The sequence below is a fragment of the Mustela lutreola genome, chromosome 3, assembly GCF_030435805.1.
Source record: "Mustela lutreola isolate mMusLut2 chromosome 3, mMusLut2.pri, whole genome shotgun sequence".
In the NCBI taxonomy this organism is placed as follows: domain Eukaryota; kingdom Metazoa; phylum Chordata; class Mammalia; order Carnivora; family Mustelidae; genus Mustela; species Mustela lutreola.
In genome coordinates, this window is record NC_081292.1 from 142,775,154 (window position 1) to 142,790,783 (window position 15,630).

The 15,630-nt window shown below is 38.1% G+C and overlaps 1 long non-coding RNA gene across 1 annotated transcript in view; it reads left to right on the forward strand.

The window, feature by feature from the left end:
• Nucleotides 1-720: 720 nt before the first annotated feature.
• The window catches only part of LOC131827090 (uncharacterized), a 52,761-nt gene continuing 37,851 nt past the window's right edge, over nucleotides 721-15,630 (forward strand). The window contains exon 1 of the long non-coding RNA XR_009351887.1: nucleotides 721-973. This is a non-coding gene — a long non-coding RNA (uncharacterized LOC131827090). The remainder of the gene's footprint in view (nucleotides 974-15,630) is intronic.

The window sequence follows — 15,630 nt, forward strand, 5'->3', positions numbered from 1 at the left end:
CTTCCAAATGCTCAAACATGTCAGATGGTTTTTCCCTTGGTTTCATTGTTTCTAGGGCCCTCCATCCTTCTGCTCCAAACCTGTGTGCTCTCTGGACATGTTGTCCTGGGACTTCTCTTCAAATTCTAAAAAATTATTTTTTCCCTTACATTTAAAAACACAGCTGAACAACCTGAGTGTAAAGGCAGAATAAATACATTCAAGGAATCAACAAATATGCTTTAGCCAGCTACTGGAGGAATGACTTCAGGAAGTGAAATATATGAAGAAAGAAGCATAGCATGCTGGTACCCTAATTAATAAAATCTCTGAATTTTTTGTTTCTTCCCAAGGAAGCATATGTGGTACTTGCTACACTCTCCAAAAATGACACAATTAAACACATTGGAACAAAAGAAAAATATAGGGAGATCCATCTTTGTTTTAATTTTAATTTTTATTTTTTATAAACATATATTTTTATCCCCAGGGGTACAGTGAATTACCAGATTTACACACTTCACAGCACTCACCAAAGCACATACCCTCCCCAATGTCCATAATCCCACCCCATTCCATCTTTGTTTTAATCATGACCTAAAACCACAACTCCTTAGTAGTTGTGGAAATATGCTTGAAATTTAGACTATGACAAGAACAAACATTTAAACAAAAAAACAAATTTACTTGGCAAGGAGTGTAGGAATGAAGGTATGTCATCCATCAACACTATATGGTGATTCATGGATTTAAAAAATCCACTGAATATATAAAATTGAGCTATGACTTAGCAAGAGATTTTGTTCTGATGTAATGATGCTAATTTTAAACTTTAAACAGCTTGAAAAGTGAGATGAATGTCTGAAATGAAAATCTCAACTGATTCAAAGATAAAGAATATAAAACCAGTAGTTTTAGGAAGGAGCCACATTAGCCTTCCTCCCTGCAGACCAACTTCCATTCCAAGAATAATTTTCATCTCTGTCAAAAGCAGGTAAGCTCTTTTTATCAATACTCCTACTTCAACCAACTCATTGTGGTTATCCTATTCCTAAGGTTTTCTATAGAAATGGTACAAGAAGAAAAGCTATTGACTTTCTGCTACCCTATCCAAATTTGTTCATTCATGGAATAATCATTCACTGAGAATCCATATTTCTTGAAGTTCACATTTAACCTTTTTCCTCCTCCTCTTAAATGTATTTAAGTTTTTACTATGTTACTCGTTGTCTTCTCTTTTTTTTTATATCCTTTCTGGTGATATCCCGAGAGTGACAATAGAATCTTCTTTTATGACTCTTCTTTTTTCCTTCTTTAGTCATGTTTCACCATAGACATGTGGACACAGAGGGATGTACATACCCCCTTTGCTATTCATTGTGTCCAGATGTGTGGTTTAATTGCATTATCAGTATGCACTAGATCAAGATTAGCCTTTATATCAAATATAATAATGTAGATAGTAATCTACAAAAGGATCACATAGCCATGAATTCATGATAACCCTCAAAATAGTTGGAACAAGTATTATTATTCTCTGAGGAAAGCAACTGGGGTCTAAAATATTAAGAGTTTAAAAAATCCAAGGTGTTGTCTTATAGATATATTCCAATCTATTTTAGCTACTTTAGTTTGAAAATTCCTAAAGAGCAGGAATTTTATCATTGTAATTATTTATCTACTATATATTTTATCATTCAAACATCAATTATTTATAATTATATTATAATTATTTCTAATATTTGTATATGAAGATAAAAAAATCTTCAATGTCTCAGTGGTTGGTGAGAAAGAAAACGAAGTTACTCAAAGGCAAATGATTTAATTGAGGAAGATCTGAATGACTCAAAATGGGTAGTTGCAAAATAGACTTCTCCTACATTGTATGATAAAGAAAGGGGGGAAAAAAAAGATACTCATAATAACAATTGCAAAAAGGACATATAAAGCTGTATTTTTTAAAAGACACCCAAACAGATTAGGAAAGCATGTTTTTTTTAAACATCTGTACTATGAAGATAAGCCACTTGGGGGAAAAGATTAGATCATAAAAAACTTAGATCATAAAAGATTAGATTCAAATTGGACAGCCACATGCAGAAAAATAAAATTGGACCATTTCCTTACACCACACACAAAAATAGACTTAAAATGGATGAAGGACCTCAATGTGCAAAAGGAATCCATCAAAATCCTTGAGGAGAACACAGGCAGCAACCTCTTCGACCTCAGCCGCAGCAACATCTTCCTAGGAACAACGCCAAAGGCAAGGGAAGCAAGGACAAAAATGAACTATTGGGATTTCATCAAGATCAAAAGCTTTTGCACAGCAAAGGAAACAGTTAACAAAATCAAAAGACAACTGACAGAATGGGAGAAGATATTTGCAAACGACATATCAGATAAAGGACTAGTGTCCAGATCTATAAAGAACTTAGCAAACTCAACACCCAAAGAACAAATAATCCAATCAAGAAATGGGCAGAGGACATGAACAGACATTTCTGCAAAGAAGACATCCAGATGGCCAACAGACACATGAAAAAGTGCTCCATATCACTCGGCATCAGGGAAATACAAATCAAAACCACAATGAGATATCACCTCACACCAGTCAGAATGGCTAAAATTAACAAGTCAGGAAATGACAGATGCTGGCGAGGATGGGGAGAAAGGGGAACCCTCCTACACTGTTGGTGGGAATGCAAGCTGGTGCAGCCACTCTGGAAAACAGCATGGAGGTTCCTCAAAATGTTGAAAATAGAACTGCCCTATGACCCAGCAATTGCACTATTGGGTATTTACCCTAAAGATACAAACGTAGTGATCCAAAGGGGCACGTGCACCCGAATGTTTATAGCAGCAATGTCCACAATAGCCAAACTATGGAAAGAACCTAGATGTCCATCAACAGATGAATGGATCAAGAAGATGTGGTATATATACACAATGGAATACTATGCAGCCATCAAAAGAAATGAAATCTTGCCATTTGCAACAACATGGATGGAACTAGAGCGTATCATGCTTAGCGAAATAAGTCAAGCAGAGAAAGACAACTATCATATGATCTCCCTGATATGAGGAAGTGGTGATGCAACATGGGGGCTTAAGTGGGTACGAGAAGAATAAATGAAACAAGATGGGATTGGGAGGGAGACAAACCATAAGTGACTCTTAATCTCACAAAACAAACTGAGGGTTGCTGGGGGGAGGGGTTTGGGAGAAGGGGGTGGGATTATGGACATTGGGGAGGGTATGTGCTTTGGTGAGTGCTGTGAAGTGTGTAAACCTGGTGATTCACAGACCTGTACCCCTGGGGATAAAAATATATGTTTATAAAAAATAAAAAATTAAAAGTCAAAAAAAAAAAAAAAAAGAAAACAAGAAGTTAAAAAAAAAAGATTAGATTCATCATATCTGATGAATCAAAGTTAATAATTTTAGCAATGTAGCTAGTTCCTGAGGCAATGGATAAAAGTCTAACTATTTAAAAAAGCTTATCCAATTGGATGATGGACTCAGGTAAGTCACCTTGGCATGCACACTGATATTTTACCTCAAGCCCTGAACCAGAGATTATTAACCTCTCATAATGCTAGAGATCTTGAGAAGTAAACCTTAAAAAGAATTAAAAATAAATAAAGACAAGTAAGAAAGAAATCTACAGGGGCATCTGGGTGGCTCAGTTGGTTAAGTAACTGCCTTCAGCTCAGGTCATGATCCCAGAGTCCTGGGACTGAGTCCCACATTGGTCTCCCAGCTGAACAGGGAGTCTGCTTCTCCCTCTGACCTTCTTCCCTCTCATGCTGTCTCTCACTCTTTCTTTCTCTCTCTCAAATAAATAAATAAAATCTTTTAAAAATAGAAAGAAATCTACATATACTGTACAAATACTTTTGTAACAAGGTGTGCTGATCAGTGTTATAATTATTGTAATATTATTTTTGTTTTTCTGTTTTTCAATGTGTTTAGAACATTTAAGAAAATCTAGTATTTTAGACTTGTGGCTTCAGATGAAAGAAAAAATGTTAAGTTTAGCATCAATATTTACATACAGAAATTTAGTTTGTTAAATATATGAAATTTTAATTTATAAGTTATTTTAGTAATGTATGAATATTTGGAGTTTTATTAATTGTCTAACAGTTTCTAAATTGGATTTTGGACAAAGTACAAATGGTTAGCATTCTTTTACTCACACAGGAGTCCTTTGGGCATTAAGCAAGTTGTTAACAATTATGAAATACTACAAAGTGAGAAAACCCAAACTGTTTTCCATGTCTCCCTATCTCATGAGTAGCCAAAAAACTTAAGGTACTTTAATCACTGAAATGTGCAGATATCATGTACAACATTTAAAAATCAATGACCCAAGGGAGAGTAGTGTATCCACATTGAACCATTATATTGAAGTGGGGGAGACGGAGTTTTGGAATTCTAAGGCACAATTGCCATTAATTTTGTGGGTAGTCCATATTATAGAAATGTTCTCTTTAAGAAATCCTAGATTATACTGGTCTCTGATTATACTATATTGAGTACAGTTTTTTGCCTATCAACATGAAAACTTTAGGTCATGGAAATCTGTATTTACAAACTAATTTTTTAAGAAGTCTACCTTTTGAGGGTGCATGTGTGGCTCAGTGGGTTAAAGCCTCTGCCTTCGGCTCAGGTCATGATCCCAGCATCCTGAGATAGAGCCCTGCTCAGCAGGGAGCCTGCTTTGTTCTCTCTCTCTCTCTGCCTGCCTCTCTGCCTACTTGTGATCTCTGTCTGTCAAATAAATAAATAAAATCTTAAAAAAAAAAAAAAAAACCCTTAAAAAAAAAAAAAAGAAGAAGAAAAAGTCTACCTTTTGGCTCCAAAGCAGTTGATCTAGAAAAATAATAGTGCAAAGCTCAAAGGACCTAACAATTCCTCAGTGTGAATCTGAAGAATCCTGTGGTCTTATGATACTTTTTGTTTGTTATACTTTGCTTGATGACAGAAAACGAAGGAAACTCTGTCCAATGAGTTTGAGACATGAAAATTAGAAAAATATAGTTTGTGCCAATAGTTTTGGAAGACAAGCAAGAGTGAAAATATGAGGATACTTAAAAATTATTCGCATCTAAAAACAGAAAAAGAAATAATAGGATGCCCATAAATTTCAAGTGGCTAATAACACAATACATAATATAAGCAAATACACCATATCAATGCAAAATTGTCATTCTCCATATTTCAGAACAGTGATTTTCTTTTTCTAAAAATAAAATCTGAAAGTTTTGCTGTTGGTGCTTGAAGTCATTGCTGGAATAGTTACAGTGGCTGCCCACAATCTGTGACTAACCTAGGAATTAAGGCCAGTGCAAGTGTATTCAGTACATTCAAACAACCAAGCAAAAACAAACAAAAAACATCCATATATACCCTAAGGTTTGTACATACACTTAGAAAATAAAGAAAAGGGGGTGCCTGGGTGACTCAGTGGGTTAAACCTCTGCCTTCAGCTCAGGTCATGATCTCAGGGTCCTGGGATCAAGCCCCCGCATCAGGCTCTCTCCTCGGTGGGGAGCCTGCTTCCCCCTCTCTCTCTGCCTGCCTCTCTGCCTACTTGTGATTTCTCTCTGTCAAATAAATTAATAAAATCTTAAAAAAAAAAAAAAAGAAAAGAAAGAAAAGTAAAAATGTGGTACCATTATCACAAGAACCATACTGCTTTTTGGCTATTTCTTTAGGCTATGTTCTTGATCTGTATCTGAAGGTGAAATCTCTTAGATAAATATGGTGTCAGGGGGACAGGATGAATAGACGGATAGGTTGGAACAGGTGGTGGAGAAATGGAGATATACACTGTATTTAGGATGACCAATGTTGCCCTGGAGCCAGCTCTGATGAGGATCCAGTGGCTGACATGTGGTGGATTAATCTGACTCATGCACCATGTAGCTAATATCACTCTGGGAGATTTTATTCAGGGCCAACTCCTATGACCTCTATTCCATTAGATTTGGTTAAGTGTCTGCCTTTGGCTCAGGTCATGATCCCATGGTCCTGGGATGGAGCCCCATATTGGACTCCCTGCTCAGCCAGGAGCCTGCTTCTTGCTGAGCCCACTGTTCCCCCTGCTTGTGCCCACTCTCTCTGTCTCTCTATCTGTGAAATGGATGAATAAAATCTTAAAAAAAAAAAAAAAGATTCATCTTTAGAGCAGTTCTTTGGGTCATACTACCCATGCTTCTCTATTTCTGGTTTTTCATTTCCAGATCCATACAACATTACATTCTGAAATATTACTATTACCAGCCTCCCATAAAGATAATTTCATTTTCACTAATGTTAGCTCTAAAGCAGTCATGAATTTTACTTTACAACTTTTTCATTTTGAAACAATGTTTCTGTTTTGTGACAACAGGTAACATTTGCATGTTTGTTCTCCAACCTCACCCCTACTGTTTGAGTCTTACAGGGGCATTTATATATTTTTAAATGTTCACCATCCGTCCTTGCACTGAAATTTTTCTAGTCATGATTTGATTTTATGAAATGTATCCTCTAGCAAATTCCTCAAAAAATGGCTTAAAAAGAAAAAGGGCACATAATTCCCTAAAATTATGTAAATTGATTTTTCTATATGCTTGATATTTGAAGGACAGTTTAGCTGGATATAAAATACTTGTTTCACAATTCCTTTCACTAAGCTTTAAAAATTTTTTGTTTTATTGTTGCCTGGCTTTGTATGTTAGTTTTGAAATGTCTACAGTTGGTCTAATTCTTTTGTCTTTGTAAGTTATTTGATATTTCTGCCTAGAGACCTTGATGGTTTATACTTGTCTTTAAAATCTAATGAGTTTTACTAGAATATGTCTTAAGAGTTTAATAACTCTGGATTAATTTTTTCTGGTACCCAGTGAACTCCCTGAACATATAGATATAAGTATTTTTCATTCTCTAAAGTGATCTTGAATTATAGTTTAAAATATTATCTCTTTTGGGACACTGGGGTGACTCAATCAGTAAAGCGTCCAACTCCTGATTTCAGCTTAGGTCATGATCTCAGGGTCATGAAAATGAGCGTCATATTGGGCTCTGTTCTCAGCAGGGAGTCTGCTTGGGATTCTCTCTCTCTTCCTCTTCTCCATTCCCTATTCCCTTGCTCTTGTACTCTCTCATTCTCTAAAAAAAATGTTAAAATATTAGCTCAGCTTTATTGTTTTTTTCTTCAGGGTCTCTGTTAACATGAAAATTATTCCCTTTTTGCCTGTCTTTCAAGTCTGATTCTCTCCCTCTGGTCCTTTTTATGACTTTATTCAAGCCGTTTTCATTCTCTCCAGGGTTTTCTCACTCTCTTTCAATACTACTTATTAAATTGTTTGAATCTATTCTCCCTTGGGCAACTTGTAATTTATTCTTCATTTTACCTCTTTCTTCTATTTTTTTTTCCTAAATGCAATCAAGCTTTTCCTTTATTCCAATTTTGTTCATTTTATTTTTACTTTTTGTACTTCTAATTTAAAAGTTTCTCATATTTACAAATCCTTGTATGAAGGTACTCAGTTCTGCTTGATATGTGAGCTTACAGTTTTCTTCTTTATAGTTTCCTTATTATTATTGGTTGTCTTATCAGAGGAGAATTTGCCTCAGGTGATAGCCATGAAATTTCATCTCTTTGTTTTCACTATATTTCTATATGGACTTTACTTTCCATTTGTTCATATTTATGGAATTGGGGTGTTTTAGAGATTCTCGGCTTAATGGCATCATTTCTTTTCTTTTTTTTTTTTTTAAAGGGTTTTATCTATTTATTTGACAGAGAGAGAGTGAGAGAGAACAAGCAGAGGAAGCAGCAGAGGCAGAGGAAGAAGCAGCCTCCCTGCTGAGCAGAGAGCCCAATGCAAAGCTTGATCCCAGGACCCTGGGATCATTGACTGGGCTGAAGGCAGACACTTAACCAACTAAGCCACCCAGGCACCTCTTAATGGCATCATTTCATACTGGTATATCAAAGCTCAGGTACTTTGACAGTTTTGGGGGTGTGTTTTTATGGGGTAAATAGGGCCGTGAGTCCTTTGCTTTTATGTTTTTCCTTTATCTTGCAGAAACATAAGATTTCTCTTTTTTCTTGTTTTTCCCTTTTCTTTTTTCCCCTCTTCCCTCTTGTACTTGCCAAAAGGGATTTTTTCCCTTCCTTTTTCATATTTCTTTTTTTTCCCCCAGACCTATGAGCTTCAAGGATTGCCGTTTTAAATCCCGCCTGTCCCTTAAAAGATTTTTAAAAAAATTTATTTGACAGAAAGAGATCACAAGTAGGCAGAAAGGCAGGCAGTGGGGCAGGGGGAAGGCGGGGCACCAGGCTCCCTACTGAGCAGAGAGCCCAATGCAGGGCTTGATTCCAGGACCCTGAGATCACAACTTGACCAGAAGGCAGAGGCTTTAACCCACTGAGCCACCCAGGCGCCCCCTGCTGGTCCTTTTAAATCACAATACTTCAAGATTCCTTCCCTAATTTCTCCAGTTTTTTTTTTTTTTTTTTTTTTTTTTATAAACATATATTTTTTATATACATATATTTTTATCCCCAGGTCTGTGAATCACCAGGTTTACACACTTCACAGCACTCACCAAATCACATACCCTCCCCAATGTCCATAATCCCACCCCCTTCTCCCCAACCCCCTCCCCCCGGCAACCCTCAGTTTGTTTTGTGAGATTAAGAGTCACTTATGGTTTGTCTCCCTCCCAATCCCATCTTGTTTCATTTATTCTTCTACCCACTTAAGCCTCCATGTTGCATCACCACTTCCTCATATCAGGGAGATCATATGATAGTTGTCTTTCTCTGCTTGACTTATTTCGCTAAGCATGATACGCTCTAGTTCCATCCATGTTGTTGCAAATGGCAAGATTTCATTTCTTTTGATGGCTGCATAGTATTCCATTGTGTATATATACCACATCTTCTTGATCCATTCATCTGTTGATGGACATCTAGGTTCTTTCCATAGTTTGGCTATTGTGGACATTGCTGCTATAAACATTCGGGTGCATGTGTCCCTTTGGATCACTACATTTGTATCTTTAGGGTAAATACCCAATAGTGCAATTGCTGGGTCATAGGGCAGTTCTATTTTCAACATTTTGAGGAACCTCCATGCTGTTTTCCAGAGTGGCTGCACCAGCTTGCATTCCCACCAACAGTGTAGGAGGGTTCCCCTTTCTCCGCATCCTCGCCAGCATCTGTCATTTCCTGACTTGTTGATTTTAGCCATTCTGACTGGTGTGAGGTGATATCTCATTGTGGTTTTGATTTGTATTTCCCTGATGCCAAGTGATATGGAGCACTTTTTCATGTGTCTGTTGGCCATCTGGATGTCTTCTTTGCAGAAATGTCTGTTCATGTCTTCTGCCCATTTCTTGATTGGATTATTTGTTCTTTGGGTGTTGAGTTTGCTAAGTTCTTTATAGATTCTGGACACTAGTCCTTTATCTGATATGTCGTTTGCAAATATCTTCTCCCATTCTGTCAGTTGTCTTTTGATTTTGTTAACTGTTTCCTTTGCTGTGCAAAAGCTTTTGATCTTGATGAAATCCCAGTAGTTCATTTTTTCCCTTGCTTCCCTTGCCTTTTGCGTTGTTCCTAGGAAGATGTTGCTGCGGCAGAGGTCGAAGAGGTTGCTGCCCGTGTTCTCCTCAAGGATTTTGATGGATTCCTTTCGTACATTGAGGTCCTTCATCCATTTTGAGTCTATTTTTGTGTGTGGTGTAAGGAAATGGTCCAATTTCATTTTTCTGCATGTGGCTGTCCAATTTTCCCAGCACCATTTATTGAAAAGGCTGTCTTTTTTCCATTGGACATTCTTTCCTGCTTTGTCGAAGATTAGTTGACCATAGAGTTGAGGGTCTATTTCTGGGCTCTCTATTCTGTTCCCTTGATCTATGTGTCTGTTTTTGTGCCAGTACCATGCTGTCTTGATGATGACAGCTTTGTAATAGAGCTTGAAGTCCGGAATTGTGATGCCACCAACGTTGGCTTTCTTTTTCAATATCCCTTTGGCTATTCGAGGTCTTTTCTGGTTCCATATAAATTTTAGAATTATTTGTTCCATTTCTTTGAAAAAGATGGATGGTACTTTGATAGGAATTGCATTAAATGTGTAGATTGCTTTAGGTAGCATAGACATTTTCACAATATTTATTCTTCCAATCCAGGAGCATGGAACATTTTTCCATTTCTTTGTGTCTTCCTCAATTTCTTTCATGAGTACTTTATAGTTTTCTGAGTATAGATTCTGTGTCTCTTTGGTTAGGTTTATTCCTAGGTATCTTATGGTTTTGGATGCAATTGTAAATGGGATTGACTCCTTAATATCTCTTTCTTCTGTCTTGCTGTTGGTGTAGAGAAATGCAACTGATTTCTGTGCATTGATTTTATATCCTGACACTTTACTGAATTCCTGTATAAGTTCTAGCAGTTTTGGAGTGGAGTCTTTTGGGTTTTCCACATATAGTATCATATCATCTGCGAAGAGTGATAATTTGACTTCTTCTTTGCCGATTTGGATGCCTTTAATTTCCTTTTGTTGTCTGATTGCTGAGGCTAGGACCTCTAGTACGATGTTGAATAGCAGTGGTGATAATGGACATCCCTGCCGTGTTCCTGACCTTAGCGGAAAAGCTTTCAGTTTTTCTCCATTGAGAATGATATTTGCGGTGGGTTTTTCATAGATGGCTTTGATGATATTGAGGTATGTGCCCTCTATCCCTACACTTTGAAGAGTTTTGATCAGGAAGGGATGTTGTACTTTGTCAAATGCTTTTTCAGCATCTATTGAGAGTATCATATGGTTCTTGTTCTTACTTTTATTGATGTGTTGTATCACATTGACTGATTTGCGGATGTTGAACCAACCTTGCAGCCCTGGAATAAATCCCACTTGGTCGTGGTGAATAATCTTTTTAATGTACTGTTGAATCCGATTGGCTAGTATTTTGTTGAGTATTTTCGCATCTGTGTTCATCAAGGATATCGGTCTATAGCTCTCTTTTTTGGTGGGATCCTTGTCTGGTTTTGGGATCAAGGTGATGCTGGCCTCATAAAATGAGTTTGGAAGTTTTCCTTCCATTTCTATTTTTTGGAACAGTTTCAGGAGAATAGGAATTAGTTCTTCTTTAAATGTTTGGTAGAATTCCCCCGGGAAGCCGTCTGGCCCTGGGCTTTTGTTTGTTTGGAGATTTTTAATGACTGTTTCAATCTCCTTACTGGTTATGGGTCTGTTCAGGCTTTCTATTTCTTCATGGTTCAGTTGTGGTAGTTTATATGTTTCTAGGAATGCATCCATTTCTTCCAGATTGTCAAATTTATTGCCGTAGAGTTGCTCATAGTATGTTCTTATAATAGTTTGTATTTCCTTGGTGTTAGTTGTGATCTCTCCTCTTTCATTCATGATTTTATTTATTTGGGTCCTTTCTCTTTTCTTTTTGATAAGTCGGGCCAGGGGTTTATCAATTTTATTAATTCTTTCAAAGAACCAGCTCCTAGTTTCGTTGATTTGTTCTATTGTTTTTTTGGTTTCTATTTCATTGATTTCTGCTCTGATCTTTATGATTTCTCTTCTCCTGCTGGGCTTAGGGTTTCTTTCTTGTTCCTTCTCCAGCTCCTTTAGGTGTAGGGTTAGGTTGTGTACCTGAGACCTTTCTTGTTTCTTGAGAAAGGCTTGTACCGCTATATATTTTCCTCTCAGGACTGCCTTTGTTGTGTCCCACAGATTTTGAACCGTTGTATTTTCATTATCATTTGTTTCCATGATTTTTTTCAATTCTTCTTTAATTTCCCGGTTGACCCATTCATTCTTTAGATGGATACTGTTTAGTCTCCATGTATTTGGGTTCTTTCCAAACTTCCTTTTGTGGTTGAGTTCTAGCTTTAGAGCATTGTGGTCTGAAAATATGCAGGGAATGATCCCAATCTTTTGATACCGGTTGAGTCCTGATTTAGGACCGAGGATGTGATCTATTCTGGAGAATGTACCATGTGCACTAGAGAAGAATGTGTATTCTGTTGCTTTGGGATGAAATATTCTGAATATATCTGTGATGTCCATCTGGTCCAGTGTGTCATTTAAGGCCTTTATTTCCTTGCTGATCTTTTGCTTGGATGACCTGTCCATTTCAGTGAGGGGAATATTAAAGTCCCCTACTATTATTGTATTGTTGTTTATGTGTTTCTTTGATTTTGTTATTAATTGGTTTATATAGTTGGCTGCTCCCACGTTGGGGGCATAGATATTTAAAATTGTTAAATCTTCTTGTTGGACAGACCCTTTGAGTATGATATAGTGTCCTTCCTCATCTCTTATTACAGTCTTTGGCTTAAAATCTAATTGATCTGATATAAGGATTGCCACTCCTGCTTTCCTCTGATGTCCATTAGCATGGTAAATTCTTTTCCACCCCCTCACTTTAAATCTGGAGGTGTCTTCGGGCTTAAAATGTGTTTCTTGGAGGCAACATATAGATGGGTTTTGTTTTTTTATCCATTCTGATACCCTGTGTCTTTTGACAGGGGCATTTAGCCCATTCACATTCAGGGTAACTATTGAGAGATATGAATTTAGTGCCATTGTATTGCCTGTAAGGTGACTGTTACTGTATATGGTCTCTGTTCCTTTCTGATCTACCACTTGTAGGCTCTCTCTTTGCTTAGAGGACCCCTTTCAATATTTCCTGTAGAGCTGGTTTGGTATTTGCAAATTCTTTCAGTTGTTGTTTGTCCTGGAAGATTTTAATCTCTCCTTCTATTTTCAATGATAGCCTAGCTGGATATAGTATTCTTGGCTGCATGTTTTTCTCGTTTAGTGCTCTGAAAATATCATGCCAGCTCTTTCTGGCCTGCCAGGTCTCTGTGGATAAGTCAGCTGCCAATCTAATATTTTTACCATTGTATGTTACAGACTTCTTTTCCCGGGCTGCTTTCAGGATTTTCTCTTTGTCATTGAGACTTGTAAATTTTACTATTATGTGACGGGGTGTGGGCCTATTTTTATTTATTTTGAGGGGCATTCTCTGAACCTCCTGAATTTTGATGCTTGTTCCCTTTGCCATATTGGGGAAATTCTCCCCAATAATTCTCTCCAGTATACCTTCTGCTCCCCTCTCACTTTCTTCTTCTTCTGGAATCCCAATTATTCTAATGTTGTTTCGTCTTATGGTGTCACTTATTTCTCGAATTCTCCCCTCGTGGTCCAGTAGCTGTTTGTCCCTCTTTTGATCAGCTTCTTTATTCTCTGTCATTTGGTCTTCTATATCACTAATTCTTTCTTCTGCCTCATTTATCCTAGCAGTGAGAGCCTCCATTTTTGATTGCACCTCATTAATAGCTTTTTTGATTTCAACTTGGTTAGATTTTAGTTCTTTTATTTCTCCAGAAAGGGCTTTTATATCTCTCGAGAGGGTTTCTCTAATATCTTCCATGCCTTTTTCGAGCCCGGCTAGAACCTTGAGAATTGTCATTCTGAACTCTAGATCTGACATATTACCGATGTCTGTATTGATTAGGTCCCTAGCCTTCGGTACTGCCTCTTGTTCTTTTTTTTGTGGTGAATTTTTACGTCTTGTCATTTTGTCCAGATAAGAGTAAATGAAGGGGCAAGTAAAATACTAAAAGGGTGGCAACAACCCCAGGAAAATATGCTTTAGCCAAATTAGAAGAGATCCAAAATCGTGAGTGGGGAGAAAGGGGATAAAAAGAGGTTCAAAAAGGAAGAAAGAAAAAAGAAAAAAAAAAAAAAAAAAAAAAAAAAAAGAAAAGAATTTTTTTTTAAAAAAGAAAACACCTAAGAAAAATGTAAAAATATATATATATATATTAGATAAACTAGTAAAAAATCGTTAAAAAAGAAAAAGGTAACAGTTAAAAAAAAAAAAAAAATTTTACCCGAAGGCGAGAAAAAAAAAAAAATGAAAAAGAAAAAATTAAATTAACTGCAAGACTAAAAAAAATCACAGGAAAAAAGCCATGAGTTCCGTGCTTGGCTTTCTCCTCCTCTGGAATTCTGCTGCTCTCCTTGGTATTGAAACCGCACTCCTTGGTAGGTGAGCTTGGTCTCGGCTGGATTTCTTGTTGATCTTCTGGGGGAGGGGCCTGTTGTAGTGATTTTCAAGTGTCTTTGCCCCAGGCGGAATTACACCGCCCTTACCCGGGGCCGGGGTGAGTAATCCGCTCGGGTTTGCTTTCAGGAGCTTTTGTTCCCTGAGCGCTTTCCGTAGAGTTCCAGAGGACGGGAATACAAATGGCGGCCTCCTGGTCTCCGGCCCGGAGGAGCCGAGAGCCCAGGGCCCCACTCCTCAGTGCGCCCTCAGAGAACAGCGCCCAGTTACTCCCGTCTGCCTGACCTCCGGCTGCGCTCCGAGCTCACCGAGCCTGCGACCGGTTCAAGGTAACACGGAGCTGCGAGCTTACTGTCGGCTCTGTCTCTGTAGCCGGCTTTCCCGTTCCAATACCCGCAAGCTCTGCAACACTCAGACACCCCCGATCCTTCTGTGACCCTGCGGGACCTGAGGCCACGCTGACCCCGCGTGGGCTTCGCTCCGGTTTAGCCTCTGGAGCGATGTCCCTCCGCGGAACAGACTTTTAAAAGTCCTGATTTTGTGCGCGGTTGCTCCGCCGCTTGCCGGGAGCCGGCCCCTCCCCCCGGGGTCTATCTTCCCGTCGCTTTGGATTCACTTCTCCGCCGGTCCTACCTTTCAGAAAGTGGTTGTTTTTCTGTTTCCAGAATTGCTGTTCTTCTTCTCTTCGATCTGCCGATGGATTTTCAGGTGTTTGCAATCTTTAGATAAGCTATCTAGCTGATCTCCGGCTAGCTGAAGCAGTCTCAGCTTGCTACTTCTCCGCCATCTTGACTCCTCCCTAATTTCTCCAGTTTTGAATAATGTATTGCTACAGAAGGGCACCAGGCATTTGTTTTAATAAGGTATGGCAAGACTCACAGATGGAGAAATGACTGTCATGAAGACCTTTTTTATATCCATGCTCAACCCTGGATGCTTTTTTTAGTATTTCCAGGCTTAGAGTGGACTTAGTCTTTCTGGTCGTAGGATAATTCAAACTTAGGATTCTTCACTAATTTCCCTATTTTGCCTTCCTTGTAGTTCTGAGTCTGCTTTTGCTCACCCAACAGCCTCGTTGCAACAAAGTTGGGGTGATACTAGGAGAAGCTGCATTCTGGGATTTGACTATTCTTTGTTTATTCATAGTTATTTTTGAAGTTTGGACATTGGCTATCTCCAGGTTGTGCTGAAATAGGATTTGCATATAAATTTACCTTTTCTTTCTGATGTTTGTACTGTTTGAGGGAGGCTACATGAGGGGGCAGGTGGTGATGCTGACACCATTGTCTGAACCTAACAAGAGGACCATCGACTTCATTTTTGTTGAAAAGTATGGCAGACACTGAGAAACCTACTAGTTTCCATTTTTCTCTCATTCTTACCTGCTACCAAAAACTTGATTTGCAGTGAAGAAAGTAAATACCTAATTGTGTTGTTGGGTACTTTTGTGTCTTATACAACTTTTAAGCTCCTGTGGCCAAGTGACAATTTAGTCAAAGAGATACAAACAGAAATCTACTGGTTGGGTTTTGCAGGAAAGCCTGTACCTCAGTAGAAATG